Raw genomic sequence first — 21,636 nt, 5'->3', positions numbered from 1 at the left:
GTGAGCTGGGGTGAGGGTGGGGGCCGGCTGACCGTGGGCTGGGATGCAGGCTGGAGAGATTTGGGGAACTTCCGTCCAGGCTGGGGGGCAGAGGGTGGGGGTAGACCGGGCAGGGAGCTGAGGTGAGGATGAAGCGCTGGCTGATGATGGCCTAGAGGAGGCTGGGGGTAGACTGGAGGAAGGTGGACTTGGGGGTGGGCTAGGTGTGCCCTGGCCGAAAGTAGACCAGAGTCCAGAGCTGCCCCCAGGCAGGGAGGGGAACTTTGAGCAGAGATACATCTAGTAGCCAGGTCTCCAAAGGTCAGGAAAGTGCATAAAAGAGGTTGGGGTGTGTGTGTGTGTGCGTCTGTGCGTGTGTGTGTTGTTCATGGAGTACGTGTGTGTGATGTGCATGTGGGGTGTGTGTAGATGCATGTGTGTGCATGCAGTGTGTGATGTATGGTGTGTGTGTGGCATGTGTGTGTTTGAGTCTGAGACAAGGTGTGTTTGTGAGTGTATGCTTGGGAAACAGTGTGTATGAGAGAGACTGGAGGGTGTGGCAACTACACACACAGAGACGTATCACACACCAAGAACCAAGCCACAAGCAAACCAAGGGACAGGAGAGTATCTGGCACCACCAAAGACCTGGCCTTGAAGAGTGTCAGGGTCCCTGAGGCGAAGGAGGGCCTCAGTTTCTCCAGCCACAGGTCACTTGGCCAGATGGGTCACCTCTGTCACCCTCAGCCCCTAGCACAGGCCCTGGCTCCAGTGGACACTTAATGGTGTCTTCAGAATTGTCACTGGTCAGGAATTCCGAGAGCCAGCTAGAGGCACCTCTCTGCCCTCCAGGGCCCACCCACCACCCCTGGGGGCACATGCTGGTCTGAGGTTGGGGCACAGGCCCAGGCTCCGACATGGATGGGCCCTCCACTCCTCTGAGCCATAGGTACTGCTACCTTCCCAGGAGCTGAGCTGACCTTCTCCTGGCTTAGAAAGACCCACTTTATTTAACAAGACCCTTATTCGGGAGCAGAACTTTCTGTGCTTTTTTACTGAAGAAATTCTGATTACAGCCAGAATTAATTCAAAGGAGTCAAAACTAATTAAAATTGATCATTTGTCCTGCCTTCTGCCTGAGGGGTGGGCAGCAGGTGCAGGGGTGGCCACAGAGCCTCTAGTGAGACTGATGGTGCCCACAGCCAGGCCTTCTGCCCACAGGCCAGGGGTCATAAAACAAGCTGACCAGGGCAGCAGGGGGCTGGCTCACACACACGCACACCCTACACCAGCCAAGACAAACCAAGAGGATGGTCCAGGCCCAGGTGTCCACCCACATCCCACACAGACTCGGCCCTACAGCTCTCTCCAGGAGAGTCCTAGTCTCCACTCAGTCCCACAGCCCCAAAGGCGGTTGCACATAGCTTGCAGGCTGGAACAGTAGGATGGGGTTGTCAGGTGGGAGGGGGGCAGCCAGTTCCCCTAAGCCTGCACCAGGGAGCAATCCTCCCTTTCCTGGACTCCCCACCCTGGCTCTGCAGTGGGGAAGCCCTGGCCATTCTACAGAGTTGGGTTCCAACACCTCTCCTCCATGGAACCAACCATGCCCCGACAAACTCCCAGGGAGTTGTGTCTACTGCCCCTAGGTCCCTCTAAGGCAGGGCCCTCACTTCTCCTCTCTGTGCCCAGTGGTGCCCATGGCCTCTGCAGGTCAGGTGGGTTTAACACAGGCTGTGAGGAGCTGAGCCATGGGAGAGAGGGACCTGCCCCTTCCACGGTGCATCCCCCCGACCCTGAGTGTGGAAAGGCTGCCGCCATAAATGAGATTGACCATGGGGTGTGCCCTGGACAGCACCTGTCTCCCTGCTTGTCTCTCAGTGGGTGCTGGCCCCGGCAATTCCCTGTGTCTGCGATCCTGTGTGCACCGGGGTCCTCTCAGGAATCCCCTCTTAGCGTTCATAATTCTTTATTTTATTTATTTATTTATTTATTTATTTATTTATTTTTAGAAGGAGTTTCATTGTTATTGCCCAGGCTGGAGTGCAATGGCATGATCTTGGCTCACTGCAACCTCTGCCTCCGGGGCTCAAGAAATTATCTTGCTTCAGCCTCCCGAGTAGCTGGGATTACAGGCTTGTGCTACCACGCTCGGCTAATTTTTGTATTTTTAGTAGAGACGGGGTTTCTCCCCGTTGCTCAGGCTGGTCGCGAACTCCCGACCTCAGGTGATCCTCCTGCCTCGGCCTCCCACAGTGCTGGGATTACAGGCGTGAGCCACCGCGCCCAGCCGGTTCATAATTCTTTACACCAAACTTCCCCATTCAGGTTGCGGTGTAGTCTCTCTCCTGATCAAGCCCTGATTCACCATTATCATGATATTTATTCTGTGATTCCTCTTACTCTTAAATAGTTGTAAGAGAACATTTTCTTGACACTCAAGTGGCCTCTTCTAAGAGGAAGAAATAACATCCTGGTGTTTCTACCAGATCAGAGGAACACATGGCCGCTGGGCCTTCACTCTCCCTGGAAGTAATGCTTCTGCCCGGTGTCCACGTGTCCAGGCAAGGGCCTGAGCACAGAACCAGGTGAGGTTTGGGATCTGGTTCTGCTTGTTCTGAGGCTAGACTTCAGGAGGGTGGGGGTTGAGAAGGAGCCAAGGGAAGCCATTCCCGGGCACCTGGCTCCCCCTGCTGGACAGACACTGAAATAACGGTATCATTGTCGATGAGACGCCTCTGTCCCTGAGGCAGCAGCAACGCCTCGGTGACCCCTCTCCAGGGACACAGAGGACCTGTCTTCAAAGAAGGGTGATGAAGGAGATTCCAGGAAGGGATGCCTCTGACCCTCAGCTGTTTTCCACCTTCCCACGGATCAAGACACAGCCTTCCATCTCCTGTTGCATTTGTTTGCTCATTTGTTTAATTGCAATAAAAAACACTTAACATCAAATCAAGCATTTTAGGATGGGTGTGGTGACTTATGCCTGTAATCCCAGCACTTTGAGATGCCGAGGTGGGCTAATTGCTTGAGCTTAGGAGTTCTAGACCAGCCTGGGCAACATGGTGAAACCCCACCTCTACAAAAAAAAATACAAAAATTAGCCGTGTGTGGTGAGGTGCGCCTGTAGTCCCAGATACTGTGGAGGCTGAGATGAATTTCCTTTTTTTTTTTTGAGACATAGTTTTGCTCTTGTCACCCAGGAGTGCAATGGTGCCATCCCGGCTCACTGCAACCTCCACCTCCTGGATTCAAGCGATTCTCCTGCCTCAGCCTCACAAGTAGCTGGGATTACAGGCACTCCCACCACGCCCAGCTAAATTTTGTATTTTTGGTAGAGATGGGGTTTCACCATGTTTGCCAGGCTGGTCTCGAACTCCTGACCTCAGGTGATGCTCCCGCCTCAGCCTCCCGAAGTGCTGGGATTACAGGTGTGAACCACCACGCCCAGCCTCCTTCCTTCTTAAGGCTGAATAATGTTCTGTTGTGTGGATAGACCACATTTCATTTATCCATTCATCTGCCATTCATTTCCTTTTTTAAGTCAATGAAGCAAGTTTACTTTCATTTTATTTTATTTTTGAAAAACCTATCAGAAAATGTCTTGAGGAAAATACATTAAAATGTTATCTGTGGTCATTTCTGGCTCTGGAAAGATTTAAAGTGGTGTTTAATTTACATTACCTTCTGCTGGTCTCTGCTTTCTCATTTTCCTACAGTGCATTTTGTGGCATGTGGTGGGTTTTATATAATGCATGTGTTGTGAGAGTTTATGTGTGTGCACTGATGAGTATATGTACCTGTGTGGGTGTGTCGTGCAGCTCACGAATGTGTGGCATGTGTGTATGGGATGTGTGTGTACATGCTGTGAGGTGATGGTGTGTGTGTGTGGTGTATGAATGGGTGTTCACGTGTGTTGTGTGTGGAGCATATATGAATCTATGTGTCTCATGATTGTGACTGTGGTGTGGGGCATAAGTGTGTGCACACGTGAGGAATGTGTGAGTGTGTTCAGGCAGAACATTGTTGGCCCCTGCTGGACAAAATAAGCACAGCCATTTCCTGGAGCACAACCTCCCCTCTCCCACCACATCATCTGACCCTAAGCATGCTGACCCCATCCCCCTCTGCCCTGCTCCCACCAGGCGACATAAGCAAAGACTCAGAGCTGGTGCCAGGGCAAGTTTGGGGCCGTGAGCATACCTCTTGGCTTCTTTGAACCTTGGGGAGCTCAAAGTTAACTGCAACCATTTAAAACACCTGTTATGATTATTTGGGGTGTGAGTTATGAGTTTTATTGCCTGCACTTGACAATAAAAACAATGTCATTTAGGAGCGGGGTTCCTGGGTTGCTAAGAAGGAAAAGTACATTGGAGACTGGAGAGCACAGTACATGTTAAGGGTCATTCTCTTAAGAACATGTTTGCCGTCTCCTCCGAGGGAGTACAGCACAGTGACAGAGGGAGGGAGGCAGGAAGCCCCTTCCCACGTGACATAGTGAAGCAAGAAACCATGAAGCCCCAAGGTGCCAGCTCTGTGCCCAGGATCACTGTCTCAGGGTGAGGCCTAAGGAAGCACTTACCCCAGAGAGCTCAGTACCATGTGCTCCCTGTTGGTTTGGAAAGCTCAGGGCCACGCACTCCATTGGTTTGGTTGTGTGTCATGACTCCCTGATGAAAAGATGAAGCTCTGGATTTCAGTAGAAGAGAGAAAGGGAAAGATCAGTATGGTTCATAGAATAACGGCCCCCAAAGATGTGCGTACCTAATCTCCAGAACCTTTGTCACCTTACCTGGTCAAAGGGTCTTTGTGGATGGATTAGTTAATTTCATGTGTCAACTTGGCTGGGCCACGGTGCCCACATACGTGCTCAGACACTATGCTGGGTGTGCTGTGAGGGTATTTTGGATGAGATTAACACTTAAATCGGTGGCCTCTGAGCAAAGTAGATTGCCCTCTTTAATGTGGGTGGGCCTCATCCAGTCAGGTAAAGACGCGAAGGTAATGAAAAGACTGACCTCCCCCAAGGAAGGAGTCCCCCCACAGATGGGCACTGGACTTAAGCGTGGGCTCTCCCCTGTGTCCCCAGCCTGCCAGCCAGCCCTGCAGATTTTGGACTTGCCAGCCTGCATAACCGCATGAGCCAATTCCTTAAAATAAATCTCTTTCTGTATATCCACACATCCTGTTGGCTCTGTTTTAGAGAACCCTGACTGATATGAACACAGAGGTGATGAAGCTCACAGACCTTGAGGCAAAGAGATGGTCCTGGATTATCTGGTGGGGGGTGGGGGGAGGCCAATTTAATCACATGAGCCCTTCAAATCAGAGAACCTTTCCTGGCTGGATCAGAGAGTTGAGACTGGGGAAGAGAAGTGAGATGTCACAGGATTCGACCTCCCATGGCTGGCTTTGAAGATGGAGGAAGGAGTCACCAGTCAAAAAATGGGGTGGCCTCTAGAGCTGGGAACAGCCCCCACTGACGGCCAGCAAGGAAGCAGGGGCCCAGGGCCTACAGCCACAGAGAATTCCTCTCCGCCAACTGCCTGAAAAAGCAAGAACACAGACTGCCCTGGAGCCCCCAGGAAGGAGCACAGCCTGCCAAAACCTTGACTTTAGCCCGGGAGACCCACGTCAGAACTGTAAGATAATACATTCGTGTAGCTTAAGGTGCTAAGTTTGTGATAAAATGTTGTGGCAGCCCTAGAAAACTGTACCACCTAATATAACCTAAAACTCATACAACTAACACACTTCACGTCTTAGTTTGGCCTCCCCCAGAGCAACCCCTGACACCGGGAATGGAGGTGGGAAAAGCACACAGGAAAATCCCGCAGTGTGGGAGGTACACCCAGCCCCGGCAGCCCTACTCGCATCACACACGGCTCCACCCAGAAGCCACCCTCCTGCTGGAGTACAGGGTCACCCTGTTGAAAAGCCAGCTTGGAGATGATGCCCTGTGAGAGTGAGGTCCCATCCTCCACAATGCAGTGTACATTTGCCATGTTGCTGTGCAGACTCCACAGGGATGGATATCAAAGAAGAAGCAGGAGGCCCCACGCCATCACTCCAGTGGCCCACGTGGGGAAGTCGTGTTGCCCATGCCCATAACTCTGACTCTGCAGGTTGGAGGTCCTGATCCTACCAGGGGGAGAACAGAGTGACCACTCTGATAGGAGGAGCTGACCCTGATCACTGGGGAAGGAAGGGCTGTGGCTTCACACCGGGGCCAGAAAGGAAGATGGAAAACCCAGGCAGTCAGTCCACTTAGGGGTCTCCGGGCCCTTCCTGGCAGTGCTTTGACAGTAAATGTGCAACAGCTGCAGCTATGGCCTGGGAGGGGCTGGTGAGACCAGGGAGAGACTGTCCAACATGCTAGCCAAGAGTCAGGGGAACCCAGGAGGGAGAGTAGAGGGCAATGATGTGAGAGCAGTGGCGAGAGCTGTAGATGACCCCACGATCTTCCTCTTCTGAGCTTCCCCAGGGAAGAGGTCAATAGAATCCTCTCCCTGGGTCCTGCATGCCCCACTACAAAGGACACATTCTGAAACCATCAACTCCCTTAGAACAGCCCGAAACCCCTCTTGTGCTGCACTGCATCCTTGAAATTAGGCCTCACTGGTCTTAATGTGTGACTACTTCAGATACTCAGTTTACCATCCAGCCTCAAACCTGATTAAAGCGGGATGATAACACCATCATCTAGCGAATGACGGATCGGATTAGAATGTATCTTAAAAGAGGAGATGGATACTCAATAATGGAAAAAGAGTTTAAATTATTGCCTGAGTCACTTCATGTTGAATTCCAAACCTCAAAACCCATCCCCAGGACTCAGGACTTTAGTGTGTAATACCAAGGAAATGGAGGCTCAGAGAGAAGGCTTTGCCCCAGGGAACCCGGCTGGACAGTCCTCAAGTCCGTCCTCCCCTCATGTGTGCTATTATTTATTCTCATTGGTCACCCTTTATTCATACCTGGGTCCTGGATGACAATCGCCCACCCACCAGGTCCCTCTCCAATGAACGCTCGACTGTGTGCTTTCTCCACAAACAGCTTGGTTCCCACAAAGCCACACGGAAGCCACTGGGGACGGGAAGGCAGTGCAACAATGGACGGTGCTGGCCGTTGTCAGCCGACGATCAGGCTCTGTGATTTTCAAATTTCAAAAGGTCTATGGAGCCCAGACTTAAGGTGAAAAACCTTCAAAGCCAAGAGAGAGGAGAATCCCTCTGGTTGCAAAAGAGTGACACAACAAAAACCCCAAGTCACCTTTTTCTAGGTGGAAACCCCTTTTTCATTTTTTAGTAATTCTGCTCAAAGAGATTCTGTCAGCCTAAAACTACTGCCAGTGACTTCTCCTGCTACCACTCTCCACTCAACACCATCTTTCTCCACACCCCACTGTTACAGAGGAGGACGAGGTGAGGTCCTCTCTGTTAGCTGGCAAGAAGGATGGAGAGAAAGTTTCTGTCCATGCTGGGCACTCATGTCTGCCCCCTGTATCGGTGCCACACTTGATCTTCCACCCACACTAACCTTCAGACACATCACAGATCCTCTACCTTCGCTTTTCTGGCCAATAGGAAGCACCAGTGGCAGATGAAAGGGCTCAATGCAGCCCTGCCAGTGGCTTCTAGACCCAGCCCCTTTCCCCTGCTCCCTCAGGCCTGGGGCTGCAGCTGGATGGCTCCCTTTCTGGTTGGCAGATGTTAGGTGTGCTTCCCCATACAGCGCTGGCTCCCTGGACACCACAGTACACAAACATTCCCTGCTTCAATCTGCTCTTTGGAGAGTATGTCCCATCTCCAGCTAGCACGCTGACTGACCTACCATCTGAACTCCACATTTGTGATAATAGACCTGATCCTTCAATAAAAAGTAATGTCATGGCTGGGAGCAGTGGCTCACACCTGTAATCCCAGTACTTTGGGAGGCTGAGGTGGCAGGATCACTTGAGCCCAGGAGTTCAAGACCAACCTGGGCAATAAAGCAAGACTCTGTCTCTACAAAAAAAAAAATTTTAAATCAGCCAGGCATGGTGGCATGAGCTTGTGGTCCCAGCTACTCAGGAGACTAAGGCTGCAGTTAGCTGTGTTCGCACCACTGAGCTCCAGCCTGGGTGAAACAGTGAGACCCTGTCTCAAATAAATAAATCAGTTAGAGACCAGCCTAGGCCACATGGCAAAACCCTATCTCTAAAAAAAAAAAAAAAAAAAAAAAAAAAAAAAATTAGCCAGGCATGGTGGCAAGCACCTGTAGTCTAGCTACTTGGGAGTCTGGGATGGAAGAATCACTTGAGCCTAGGAGGTCAAGGCTGTGTTGAGCCGTGATCGTGCCACTGCACTCCAGCCTGGGTGACACAGTGATACCCTGTCTAAATAAATAAATTTTTTTAAATAATGTAATTTTCTGATTAATTGCCTGATTTGCTTTACTTGAAGTCCCTCAGGTAGTAGTTGGGGAGCCCCTCTTGCACTCCAGTGCTGACTTCATATTGCACTCCTTTTCCCCTTCACCGGGGAAATGAAAAGACTGAGAGGAATGAATGATGTTCAAGTTTATTGTATGCCTTCCTGTGGAATGCATGCTACCTGGGGCAGGGTCCACATCTGTCTTGTTTATGATTGTAATACAGCGCCCAGAACAATGCTTAGTACAACGTGTGCGCCTGATGCATACTTGTGTAATGAGCGAATGAACAAATGCCGTCTGCAAGTTGCGCGCGTGCATCAGGAGTGTGACATCACATGGCACTTTGAGAAGCAGTGCGGAGGATCCACCGGAAGCACAAGGACACATGCCTCCGCAGGGAAAGAGATGGGGAGATGGTGAGCCGGTGAGTTTGGGGAATAGCAGGCCCAGGCCGAAGTCTCCGCTGGTCTGCCTAGGCCCTGGATGGTGGCCGGGGCCGGCTGCAGACAAGGAGCAGTAGTGGAGGGAAGGAGCCAGGCCTGACGGGCGGTGCTGTGAGGCTGCCCTGAGCTCAGAGAGAGGCGGGCTGCCGGGCTGGACCTGTGCAGAAACCCTGCAAAAGCACGGGGCTCGGCAGTCTCGACCTTCAAAGGCCAGGACAGGAGGAGAAGCCAGCCAGGCTAAGGGGCGAGCTCTGCCGTGTCTGACCTACAGGAACGCTGCTCTTCTCATGCATGAGTGCGGTTGCCGCCGAGGAGCCGAGTACGGGCTGAGCCTGGCCCGCTTCTCTGCACAGCTCAGAGCCTGGGGAAGGTGAGCCGCGTGTGTCCTCCATCCAGGATGCCCATGTACCCTCTCTGAGCTCTCAGCGGCTCACTTCTGCCTTCTGCTGGAATTAACCGGCTCCTCATTTCGCTCTGAGACCCTCCTCCTCCAGGTCAGCTCCCCCAGCTCAGTCTCCTCCTGGCTCAACTTCACCTGTCAAGATGGAGCTGCAGGGTCACCTCCTCCAAGGAGCCTTCCTTGACTCTTTTCTCACATCTGATCTCTGGGCTGGGTGCCCTCCTGCGCTCGCCCGCAATCCCCAGCTCAGGAACTGGGTTTCACCATCAAATGCCTGGGACAGAACTAAATGAACTTTCCCTCACCCAAACACTCTGTACCTTTTTGCAGTTTTGCATTTTTTATACTTATGTGTGTCTTCATTTTCTTGTTTTAAACATTGATATACTGTAGAGTGTTTGTCACTTTTTTTACATATTTATTATAAAAATATTTAATATATATTTTATTAATTTCAATTACAATATCTTTTTGATATTTTATTTAAAATTATTTTATTACAAAATGTTTTATTACAAAATAATTTTTTAGTTACGAAAGTGCTAAATGTTAACGCCTCAGTCCCACTTGTCCAGAGATAATCAGTTAAGTTTCTTTTGTGTCTTTTCTGAAGTTTTAACAATATTTCTATTACAAAATTTATTTTTATTACATAATTTTTTAAGTTTTCAGGGCATCCCCACACACAGGTAGGGCATACATGTATATACACATCTGCACATGCATCTTCTGGACACATGACATTCCCCACCTGCCTAGGAGCTTCCTGGGGCCACTGCCCAGTGTGCAAACCAATCACCTCCAACCCCCCAGCTGAGTGTAAGCTAGTCACGTGGTGTCTCCACCTCTTCTGCATGGTCAGATGGACATAATACCCAAGCTCCTGCTCAAAGTCTCCTTGCTGGGAATCTGAAATTGGGCTGAGACTTCAGTTCAGCCTGGGACCGTTTCCCGAAACTCAGGAGGAGAGAACCCTGGCACTGCCGAGAGATGCAGCCAGAGAGGAGAGGCAGAGAGAACTCCAGTGCCCATGTACTCCCGTGCTCCAGTCCTTCTTCAGATCCAGCTGTGGGGACAGCCCTCATCCGAGGCATGCACCATTTCTCGTTGGGCTTCAGGCAAAGTCTGCTGTAGGACAGCCTAGGGGGTATTCGGGGGCAGCAACAGGGCATGCTATTCCGTGCCTAAGGCCCAACTCTTGCTCATGTCTGGTCCCAGAAGCCAGTGACTGTGTGACCGCTGCCCCCTGGCCTATTGCCCAGTAGGTGGCCCACTTGCCCTCCCTTCCACAGTCATCTCTAAGTCACACCTGGGGTTCCCAGAGCATTTAGTGCTTCCAGCCTTGTCTACCTCTCCAGCCTTGTCTACCTCTCTTGCCCTTTGACCTTGCTGCCACCTCCACCCCAGCTGGCCCCAGGACAATCGTGGCCTGAGATGGAGAGGCCTGAGACACTCAGTGTAGCCCAGTGGAGCTCAGCCTGAGCCAGTCAACTCCCGTCCACCCCCTGCAGGGACTCCTTACTTGGGGATACAGCCCATCTTGCTCTGCAGTTTCCTCCCGAGCCCAGGCCCACGGCCCTGCTCCCGGCCTGCCTTCGTTCATACTGCTCAGAGCACCTGGCTCCGCTGGCTGTAAAAGCCCTTTTGCCCCATGTTGGGTACACTGCCTGATGTCCGCCAGCCCCCCAGCCTTATGCTTACGGGACAGACAATGCTGAAGAGGACACCTCAACTATAAGTTCCAGCCCTGGGTGAGCCTGGCTCCTTTCCTAGAGGTTCTTAGGCTAGCCCCATCCTAATGATGTTCAAAAGGGCCCCTCAGAGACTATGTCCGGGCAGCCCTCAGAGCCTTCCTGACTGTGTCTTAAACCTTCCTCTCCAACCACAGGGGCCCAGCCTACAGCCTCTACACCCCCCACCCCTCCCATTTGGCTTTCTGTGTGGGGTTCCCACACTCATTAGCCATAGCCCCCAGGTCTGCATCAGGTTGTCCCAAGCCTTCCAGAAGAACAGAGGCTGAGAGGACACTTCTGTAGGGTCCCTACAGCCATGGAGGAGGAAACCAAATCCAAGGGCCCCGGGTGCAGAGGCACAGCTGAGGAGCCCCAAGCCCCAGACCGGTGCTGGAGCGATCCCCAGCACAGCAGCCTCTCCCACTGTCCCAGAGATGGTGGCCCCCCCATCAGCATTCCCTGGCAAACTTTTCCCATCCTCTGGTTTTCGGTGGGTGGCCACAAATGCCAAAGTAGCTCCCATCACCTTGGAGCACAGAGCTTTTTTTTTTGACACAGGGTCTCATGCTGTCACCCAGGCTGCAGTGCAGTGGCGCCATCATTGCTCACTGCAGCCTTAACCTCCCAGGCTCAACCCATCCTCTTGCCTCAGCCTCCTGAGTAGCTGGGACTAAGGGCACATGCCACCATGCCCACCTAATTTGTTTGTTTTTTCTAAAGATGGGGTCTCACTATCTTGCCCAGATTGGAAAATATTTTCTTGAGAATGTAGCTGACGAGCCCCGCCTACCCATGCGGCCCTTGCTGCCCTCACCCAGCAGAACTGGGGGGCCCAGGACATTCCTGATCTGATTCTCCAAGACAAGCCAGCCCTCCTTGCATCAAATCATGTATTCTGGACTCTCTAGAATCAAAAATAAAAGTCTCAGCAATACTTATGCCTGCCTTATGGGTCTCTCCATTTCATTATTAAAATGGCATCTCCCCACGCCTGCAGCAGCCCAGCGGTCCTGCTGTGTGGGCAGCCTCGTAGGAGGGCTCAGCATCGCCCCACAGCTGATCCCCTCCTAGGTATGGGGTTAAGTGTTCACGTCTTGGCTTCATCACCTCCCAACTATGTCACATGGAGAAAATTACTTGGCCTTCCTAAGCCCCAGTTTCCTGGCCTGTAAAATGAGGGTAATGTCTGGTCTGGAAGGGTTTTGTGGAGATAGCTAAGATAATGATGAAGTCTAAGGCCCTGAGCACAAAGCTCAGCCCGAAGCTCAACGAAGGACAGCTGCCTGCTATCAACGGAGACCTCCCAGTCCCCCAGAGCATCAGCTGCATTCCTGTCCCTATCACTTTCCGTGGATGGCCCTGTGGCCTCCTGTACTGGGTAAAAGTTGATGTGCTCTCTGCTCCCCCGTTTCATCTTTACACGCCTCATCTTCACCCTCCCTCCACTCCAGGGATGGTATATGGGGTTCTGTTTCCAAAGCCAATTCTGCCACGTTTGCCTTACAAACCAACTCTTGGAGTATCTACCCTCCAACCATCTTTCCCGCTACTCGCCACCTTTCATCTTAACCTTTCCCTCCAGTCTTGATATTTCCTGAAAAGGCGCCACTGAAAGCTCCAAAGTACGCTCCTGGTTCCCAACCCCTGTGAACACTGCCAGACCTCATTTTCTCCAACTTTGGCAGCATTTGGCACTTGCGGCCCCCTTACCTCCCCTCCCCCATCTCCCTACTCCCTCCACCCCACCCCCCATACTTTCTCCTTCCTGGTATTCTTCAGTCACTCCTCTCAGTGTCTTTCTCTCCCTCCCTTGCCCTAAGAACACAGGCTTTCTCCAAGACTGGCCCTTGGCAGTCTCTCTCTTCTCTCAGCACCTCTTGGCAATATAATCCGTGACCATTAAGACCGTGCATTCTGCACCCTGTGCAGACAAATCTGAAATGACCCTGACCTCTCTGCCCCCAGTCTGTCCTCTACCTGTGCCTCAAACTCAACAAGCAGAAAAGCAAACAAGGGACAGCTCCCTGAACCCCACCCTCCAGATACCCTCATCTGAGGACTGGATCACTCTGCCAGATCCTTCCCACATTCAACACACCACTGTGATCTAATTTACACTAGACACACACTAGACACACCACCCCAGCAATAGGATGGGCACACACACACTCTCCCTCACACAAGTCTGGGGCATGGATTCAAGGCAAGATCCCTTTGGAATGGTTCATTCTCGCTGACCTCCTGGTCTTGGAATAGAATCAAGTCCTTGATGCCTTATAGCCACTCATCGCTCTTTCCCCTAATCCTGCTCACAAGAGCCCAGGTTCCTGTTTAATTAAGTCAAAAACAGGACAAAAAGCTGAGAAGAATGGTGAGTCTACAACTTGGAAAATGCTCACCCCGGCTCTCAGGATAGCTACAGTCACAGTCATGGCAGATGCAAAGGCAGGGGAAATATAGTAACATAAAATACAGAGCCAGGGAGGGTGTGAGCAGGAGATGGGGCAAAACTGCAGATAGTATTCCTCAGCCATATGAGAGCGGCAATCCTGTCTTACCCATCTTCAAGCCTCCGATGCCCAGTAGAGAGCCTCGCACATAGTAGAGACTCAGATTTTTGTGGGATGAATGAATCCCTGAGTCCTCTGCTTATTCCTTTATCTTTCTCAATAGGTTACACCTCTAATGAGTCAAAGTAAATGCTGTGGCTGTGAATGGGCTTTCTGACTAAGAGCTCAAGGACACTAGCCTAACGGGGTAGCCTCTCAGTGCTGACTGTGCTTACCCAAAGCCAGACTTGATATCCTGAACTGAAAAGTGGGGAGGCCTTCATCAGAGATCTGGAGGACTTGGTGAATACCAAAGATGGTCCCTGTCGGGGAGGTGAGCATTTGGCACAAGAAGTGTTGAGGAGAAATGCAAGAGACATGGGCCATGAAACTGAAGATGGCCCTTCCAGATTTTCTTGGATGCCAGGATTTTGCTTTGGGAATCTTTTAAAATAATAATAATAATAATAAGATGAAGTAGGCCAGGTGCGGTGGCTCACACCTGTAATCCTAGCATATTGGGAGGCCGAGGCGGGCAGATCACCTGAGGTCAGGAGTTCGAGACCAGCCTGGCCAACATGGCGAAACCCCAACTCTACTAAAAATACAAAAATTAGCCAGGCGTGGTGTCAGGTGCCTGTAATCCCAGCTACTCAGGAGGCTGAGGCATGAGAATCGCTTGAACCCAGGAGGTGGAGGTTGCAGTGAGCCAAGATCACGCCACTGCACTCCACCCTGGGTGACAGAGCAAGATTCTGTCTAAAAAAAAAAAAAAAAGATGAAGTATGCCAGAAGCTCTTAGTGCATAGGCACTTAATAACTTCATTTTTGTCTGTCCCAATATTACAGGGAGAAATAAGTAAATAAATGGCTATTTGCCCAGGGCCAATGGCTGACCTGGGACTCTCCTCCTTTCTGGATGTCAGAGCAGAGCAGTCCTGAACCCTCATGATAGCGAAAGATCTGAAACTGGTGTTGGTAGTTGGGGAAAGGCAGGCTTCTGGAGAGGTGGGGGGCACAGGCCCCTGTGCAGTTCACAGACTCGGAAGGCACCTTCCGGGTTTTTGTGTTTGCATTTTCTGCACTTTACAGAAGTGGTACATGTCGTTTTGGGGGAAGAAATAAAAAATGAAGTGAAACAAAAGGAAATAAAAATCATCTGTGGCATATTGACTTTAGAAAAAAAATCATAATACCTTCCAGCCTACTTTTTACGTTTTTTAGTTAGATTCACGTGAAATCACAACCCTCCAGGCTCCCCTGCTGCTGCTCTGAGAACATGCACTGGGCACCTGGAATGCCAGGTGTGAATGTGCTCTTTGGCTTCCCTGGCTTTCTCGTGTCCCTGAGTATGACCATTCTGCCAGTACTATGTCTGCCGTGACTGGAAATCCTTTATCTGTCTTCATTAGATTTTACAACAGGGAAGATACTGATTTTTTTTCTTAGTTTGTTATGACCATTTTACTATTTGGTAATAATAAAACCTTCTATAAAGTTAAAGGAGTACATGGTGGTAGCAGTAAAGAAGACAGAAATATATCAATTTAAACCTTGTGCAACACAGTAATACATAAAGTGAAAATTATTTTCTCCTCCCCTTTTCAGCCCTACTGTAAAAAGAAGGCTTCTGGTGGCTGAATAGTATTCCTTTGTGTGGATATCACAATGGACATCACCAACTTTCTAGTGTTAGATTTTCTGTACAACAAATAACAAAGTGATTTCATGGTAAAATCTTTGCACAGGCCTATGTGTTACATTCCTGGAATAAAATGGATGCAGAGTGCAAAGGCAGCCACACACACAGCTTCAGGAAGTTCTTTCCTGGAAGCCACTGTGGGGTGAGGCCCATAGTTCCCACACTCCTGCCACCTGTTGCAAATCTGAGACCCAGAGAGGGGACGGTGGTTAAGCTAGCATGGGGTCCAGTGATCCCATTACTGGGTATATACCCAAAGGATTATAAATCATGCTACTATAAAGACACATGCACATGTATGTTTATTGTGGCACTATTCACAATGGCAAAGACTTGGAACCAACCCAAATGTCCATCAATGATAGACTGGATTAAGAAAATGTGGCACATATACACCATGGAATACTATGCAGCCATAAAAAAGGATGACTTCATGTCCTTTGTAGGGACATAGATGAAGCTGGAAACCATCATTCTGAACGAACTATCGCAAGGACAGAAAACCAAACACCACATGTTCTCACTCATGGGTGGGAATTGAACAATTAGAACACTTGGACACAGGGTGGGGAACATCGCACACCGGCGCCTGTCGTGAGGTGGGGGGAGGGGGGAGGAATCGCATTAAGAGAAATACCTAATGTAAATGATGAGTTAATGGGTGCAGCACACCAACATGGCACATGTATACATATGTAACAAACCTGCACATTGTGCACATGTACCCTAGAACTTAAAGTATAATAATTAAAAAAAAAAAAAGAAACACACACACACACAAAAGAGCTAGCGTGGGGTCCAGTTTGTTGACTCAGTCAATTGTTGGCTCTTTTCATCCCATAGCACTGCCTTTCCCAAACTTCCCTTGGATCATCTCTTCCAGTGACCCAAGTAGCACCTAAAATGGCTAAAGAGTCACCTGTGTAGCAATCAGGACAGACATAGGACCTGGAGAATGGCCATACTCTGGGTGAAACAGAAGATAGGTGGAACAAGAAAGCCCGGGAGGCCAGAGGAGTATGTTCACACCTGAGATTCCATGTGTCAGAGGAGGGGCCTGGTAGAAGGTGATTGGGTCATGGGGGCAGATTTCTCCCTTGTTGTTCTCGTGATAGTGAGTGAGCTTTCACAAGACTTGATCATTTAAAAGTGTGTAGCACCTCCCCCTTCTCTCACACTCTCTCGAGAACTCTTCTCTCCTGCCACTATGAGAAGAAGGTACTCACTTCCCCTTCCGGTATGATTGTAGGTTTCCTGAGGCCTCCCCAACCATGCCTCCTGAACAGCCTGTGAAACTGTGAGTCAATTAAACCTCTTTTCTTCATAAATTATCCAGTCTCAGGTAGTTCTTTATAGCAATGTGAGAATAAACTAACACATAGTCCTTCCTTGTGTATGAAGTTTTCTGTGCATTTCTGGGCCTGTGAGGTTAAGGCCCTAAGCCTGGATGCTGTGGCGATACTACAGTACCACTGAGGTATCCCCACCTCGTGAGGCCTCTTAGAAGACAGCCTGTTGACCTTCTAGTAGCACTCAACCCCCCTGGCCTTCTTGGCTCACAGTGCTTACAAGGACTTCTAGTAACCACTATGCCCAACGTTATACAGCATGTCACAGCCCATAGGAAGTTTTCCCATTTTCTCTTTTGAGCCTCACCATAAAATGCAATCAAAGCCGGGGCAGAATGATTGTCCTCACTCTGGTGTCAAACAGACTTTGTTTCAGACCCTGGCTCCCAGGTCCTTTTCTAAAGTTCTCAGTCCATTTCCTTATCTGCAGAACATAGATGACCCTGCTCATAGGGCTGCTGTAAAGAGCAAACGAAGAAATGCTCCTCTTCCACCCCTGAGCTGGCAGGAGCAGTGGCCGCCCCACGACTCCCACTACTGCAGGGCAGTCCCACTGTGCTCCACGTTGGCCCAGCCTAATAAGATCTCAGCCTGCAGCTTTTCATGCTTCTGAGGAGTATGGTTTATACACATAGGCAAGCAGAGGACAGAGTGAGACAGGGTGGACTCAGGCAGGAAGAGACACTGTAGGAGAAGAGGTAGATGTCTGGAGAAGAGGGACCTTGTTTGGATGTTTTGATGCATGAGTCTAAGAGCTTGAGAGGAGGAGCAGCCTAAGCACCTGTGGGCAAGGATGGGGAGCAATGGGGTCCATTGATTGAAACACAGATGTCCCCTGGGCAGGGAAGACGTGGCTCAGTACAATAATTAGCCATGCAGAACAAAGGAAACCCTACTGAAACACACATTTCATTAAAAATTAAGTCAAGCCAGGCACGGTGGCTCACAGCTGTAATCCCAACACTTTGAGAGGCCAAGGCAGGAGGATCACTTGAGGCCAAGAGTTTGAGACCAGCCTGGGCAACACAGTGAGACTGTCTCTATAAAAAAATTAAAAATACAAATAAAAAATTTTCAGAGTTCGTTTGGGAGGCCAGGAATTCGAAACCAGCCTGGGCAACACAGTGAGACCCCATCCCTACAAAAAAAATTTTAGAAATTAGATGGGCATGGTCATGTGCACCTGTAGTCCCAGCTATTTGGGAGGCTGAACTAAGGGGATTGCTTGAGCCCAGGAGGATGAGGCCGCAGTGCACCATGATTGGGCCACTGCACTCCAGTCTGGGTGACAGAGTAAGACTCAAGTCACAATTCAAACTTGAAATCCCAAAAGCATGTGTAGGAAGGAGATTCTGTAAATAACTCTGGTTGTTAAGTGAAGAACTAGTGTGCTCAGCCATCCCTTCTTAGCAGTGATAAATGTCCCTTTTACTGAAATGGATTTATGGAGAGCTTTCTAGAAGTGTATATACCACATGACAGGCAGTGGGGAGCCTTTTCCACTCCTGGTGAGATCTGCCCCCTGAGAGCCATGTTTGAGGAACATACGCTACTTGAAAGTTTACTTGAAGACTAGAAGCAGGAGGCAGGAATGTTTCAGCCTACAGAATAAAGGCAGGACAGTGGCAGCATGACTGGACAGGAAGACCAGAGGAGGAGCAGGAGGCTGGGGAGACAGAGAGAGGGCGGAGGGAGAGGGCAGGCAGGGTTATCAAAGCATTAATAATCCACTGTAAACCCAACCTAGCCAGAGCCATTTTTTGGAGGAGTGGGTAAGTGTGGAGCCACTCCAGGCAGCAATGAGTAAGGAGGAGCAGGTGTTCCAGATCCAAGTCAGGGTGGCCGCAGGCAGCCCTTGGGACCCCCTGACTTCCCTCACAGCCTTGCAGGCCTAGGTGTTTTCCAGTCGACATTTTCAGGCATCGGGGTGCAGAGAGAAAGAAGACACACTCCCTGTCTAAGTTCTCAGTCCATTTCCTTATCTGCAGAACATAGATGACTCTGTTCATAGGGCTGCTGGAAAGAGCAAATGAATTCTCAGTCCATTTCCTTATCCGCAGAACGTAGATGACACTGCTCATATGGCCACTGGAAAGAGCAAAGGAAGAAATGCTCCTCCTCCACGCCCAGCTGACATGTCTATTTTCTTACATCCCCTTCTTTCCTACCTGAAGGATAACATTTTATGGATACTTGTTTGTGTTTTGCCTTTTTCACTTAAAGTATGTCTTAGAAATACCCTCACCTCAATTGTGGAGCTCTTCCTCCTTTTTTTTTTTTTTTTTTTGTTGAGACGGAGTCTCGCTCTGTCGCCTCTTCCTCCTTTTTAACAGCTAAAGAAATATGCTTCTAATAAACCATGAGCAAACGAAGAAATAAAAATGGAAATGATAAAATATTTGAACTGAAAAATAATGAAACTACCACATATTAAACTTGTGGATTATGGGCCAGTGTGGTGGCTCATGCCTGTAATCCCAGCACTTTGGGAGGCCGAGGCGGGCGGATCACCTGAGGTCAGGAGTTCAAGACCAGCCTGGGCAACACAGTGAAACCCCGCATCTACTAAAGATACAAAAATTAGCTGGGCATGGTGGCGCATGCCTGTAGTCCCAGCTACTCGAGAGTCTGAGGCAGGAGAATCATTGAACACAGGAGGTGGAGATTGCAGTGAGCCGAGATAGTGCCATTGCACTCCAGCCTGGGTGACAAGAGCGAAACTCTGTCTCAAAAAGAGAGAAGAAAATAGACATGTATGTGCTCATTTGTGCCAAAGAAATATAGAAAAGGATAAATGAGGAGCTAAAGAGATTGGTCACCAAAAGAAGGGTGGAAAAAGGGTACCCAGGGGGATGAGAACAAAGTGATAGGATGGGGAGGGGTACACTCTGCATCTCTAGCCTTTTGTGTGACTCTTAGAATTAAAGTAGAGTTCACACACTCAAAAAACAAGCAAAACCCAAAATGGAATGCAGACAGTAGCACTTGAGCTTAACAGCACTGCAAATGAACAGCACAGCTGCATTGAAGGGAGCAGGGAGGAAAAGAGCTCACCTAAGTCATTGTGGAAAACAGTACCGGGACTGGATCCTGCATGGCTAAAGGCAAAAAGAACCGCACAGAAATCCTGCGATGGGCCAGGCACGGTGGCTCACGCCTGTAATCCCAGCACTTTGGGAGGCTGACGCGGGTGGATCACCTGAGGTCAGGAGTTCAAGACGAGCCTGACCAACATGGTGAAACCCTGTCTCTACTAAAAATACAAAAATTAGCTGTGCATAGTGGCACGTGCCTGTAATCCCAGCTACTCAGAAGGCTGAGGCAGGAGAATCACTTGAACCCAGGAGGCGGAGGCTGCAGTGAGCCGAGATCGTGCCACTGCACTCCAGCCTGGGCGACAGAGCGAGACTATGTCTCAAAAAAAAAAAAAAAAAGAAATGCTGTAATGTAGCCGGTGAATGTATTTCCTCCAAGGGTGTGGCAAGCAATTCTGAAACTACTTGAGGCATGGACTAGAACTGAAAAAATTAGTAAGAATATCATAATAATGACAGCTGGGTTTCTCACTGTTGGAAAAAGAAGTTACAAGTGAGGAAAAGCTAAAGTGAGGCCCATTGTGTTGGTTTGGAATCAGAGGTATCAGTATAAACTCAGGACTTTAATCTGCATACAAACAGATAGACACAGAAATACACATGCATGTCCACACGTGGGTTAGCAGACATGCGTATATTTCCTAGCCTGTCTGCTGATGAGAGAGCCTCAACAAGGGACACCCCAGGAGCATGGACAGCTCTGCTAGGATCTCGGCTTCTAAGCACCATTCTCCAGTAAAAAGGCACCAGGATCCTTAGAAAAATGGCTTATTCCCAGGTTGAGTCAGGGAGGCTACAAGATGAGTTTGGAGCATCTTCTCATGCCAGAAAGTGAGAAAGTGCCCAAAAAAAAAGAACAGTTGTCAAAAGAACATGGGAGCCAATCTCAAGGCACTCCCAATGGCCAAAGCTGGAACAAAGTGCTAAGTAATCTAATAAATGATGGGGCAAAGAGCAGCCCTTCCTTACAGAATAATTCCAGTTAATAAGTGTAGGAGAACGAAGACAAACTACCATCAGGCAAACACCACAGTAATAAGTGGTGCAGACAAGATCCACCAACGAATGTTAAAATTAGCGGGCACAAGTTTGAAAAGAACAAGTTATTAGTATAACCTCAAATTCAACCCCCAAGATATTTGTTAACTACAAAGGGAGAGATACGCAGAGTCACTTTTCAGTGTTAAGACTTCCAGGCGAAGGCCACCAGGTTGAACAAGTTGGGTTTATTTCTTGCTGCAGTAACAAGGGAGAACACAGGCTTTGGAGAACCATAAGGCGACTTGGGGAGAGGGTATTATAAAGGCCTCATGAGATTGGGCCTTGATTTTGGGGGAGGGTTTAAGAAAACAGGGTTTTTTTCTGGGTGGGAGGCTGTCAGGCAGCAGGAGTAATTAATTCTGTGATGAAATATCTTCAGCTGAAGTTATGGTTGGTAAAGAAGCAGCAATTGCTCACATGACCCAGGAGAGGGAGCTGTTGGGCCATTTTGTGGTTAGTTGATGTTCTCCTGAGTTACACTTGATTAGGGAGCAGGCTTCTTTCTCTGAGGTCGATGTTTTGGGTAATTGTTTGTGTTCAGCAGGAGCACCCTAAGGCATGGCCCCTGGATGTCAGGGCTGCTTGTCTCTTTCTGAGCAATGGAGACGCTCGGCAAAAATTGGTCAAGATTAATATCACCAATAGACATTGCCAAAAGAAAACTGGCAGAGCTGCATTAAAAATCGGGTGAAATGTTGTCCTCTTACATCTTACTGGGCTTTGGCGTCTAGACCTCCAGTCCAAGGACAGGGCCAGAAACAAAGTTCATCTTCAGGCTAATTCCCTGGAACTGGAAATGCCTCCAGAGCAAAAGCAGCTTGGAACGTCTAGGCTCACCCCGCTGGGTTCTTGTCTTCTTCCAGATCTTGCTAGCTTTTTGATGCTTTCAGTAAGACTTTTGGGAGCTATTATTGTTCAGCTTCTTGGGTCATC

Source organism: Gorilla gorilla, chromosome 6, assembly GCF_029281585.2.
Source record: "Gorilla gorilla gorilla isolate KB3781 chromosome 6, NHGRI_mGorGor1-v2.1_pri, whole genome shotgun sequence".
Lineage (NCBI taxonomy): Eukaryota > Metazoa > Chordata > Mammalia > Primates > Hominidae > Gorilla > Gorilla gorilla.
Note: the sequence above shows the minus strand (reverse complement) of the source record.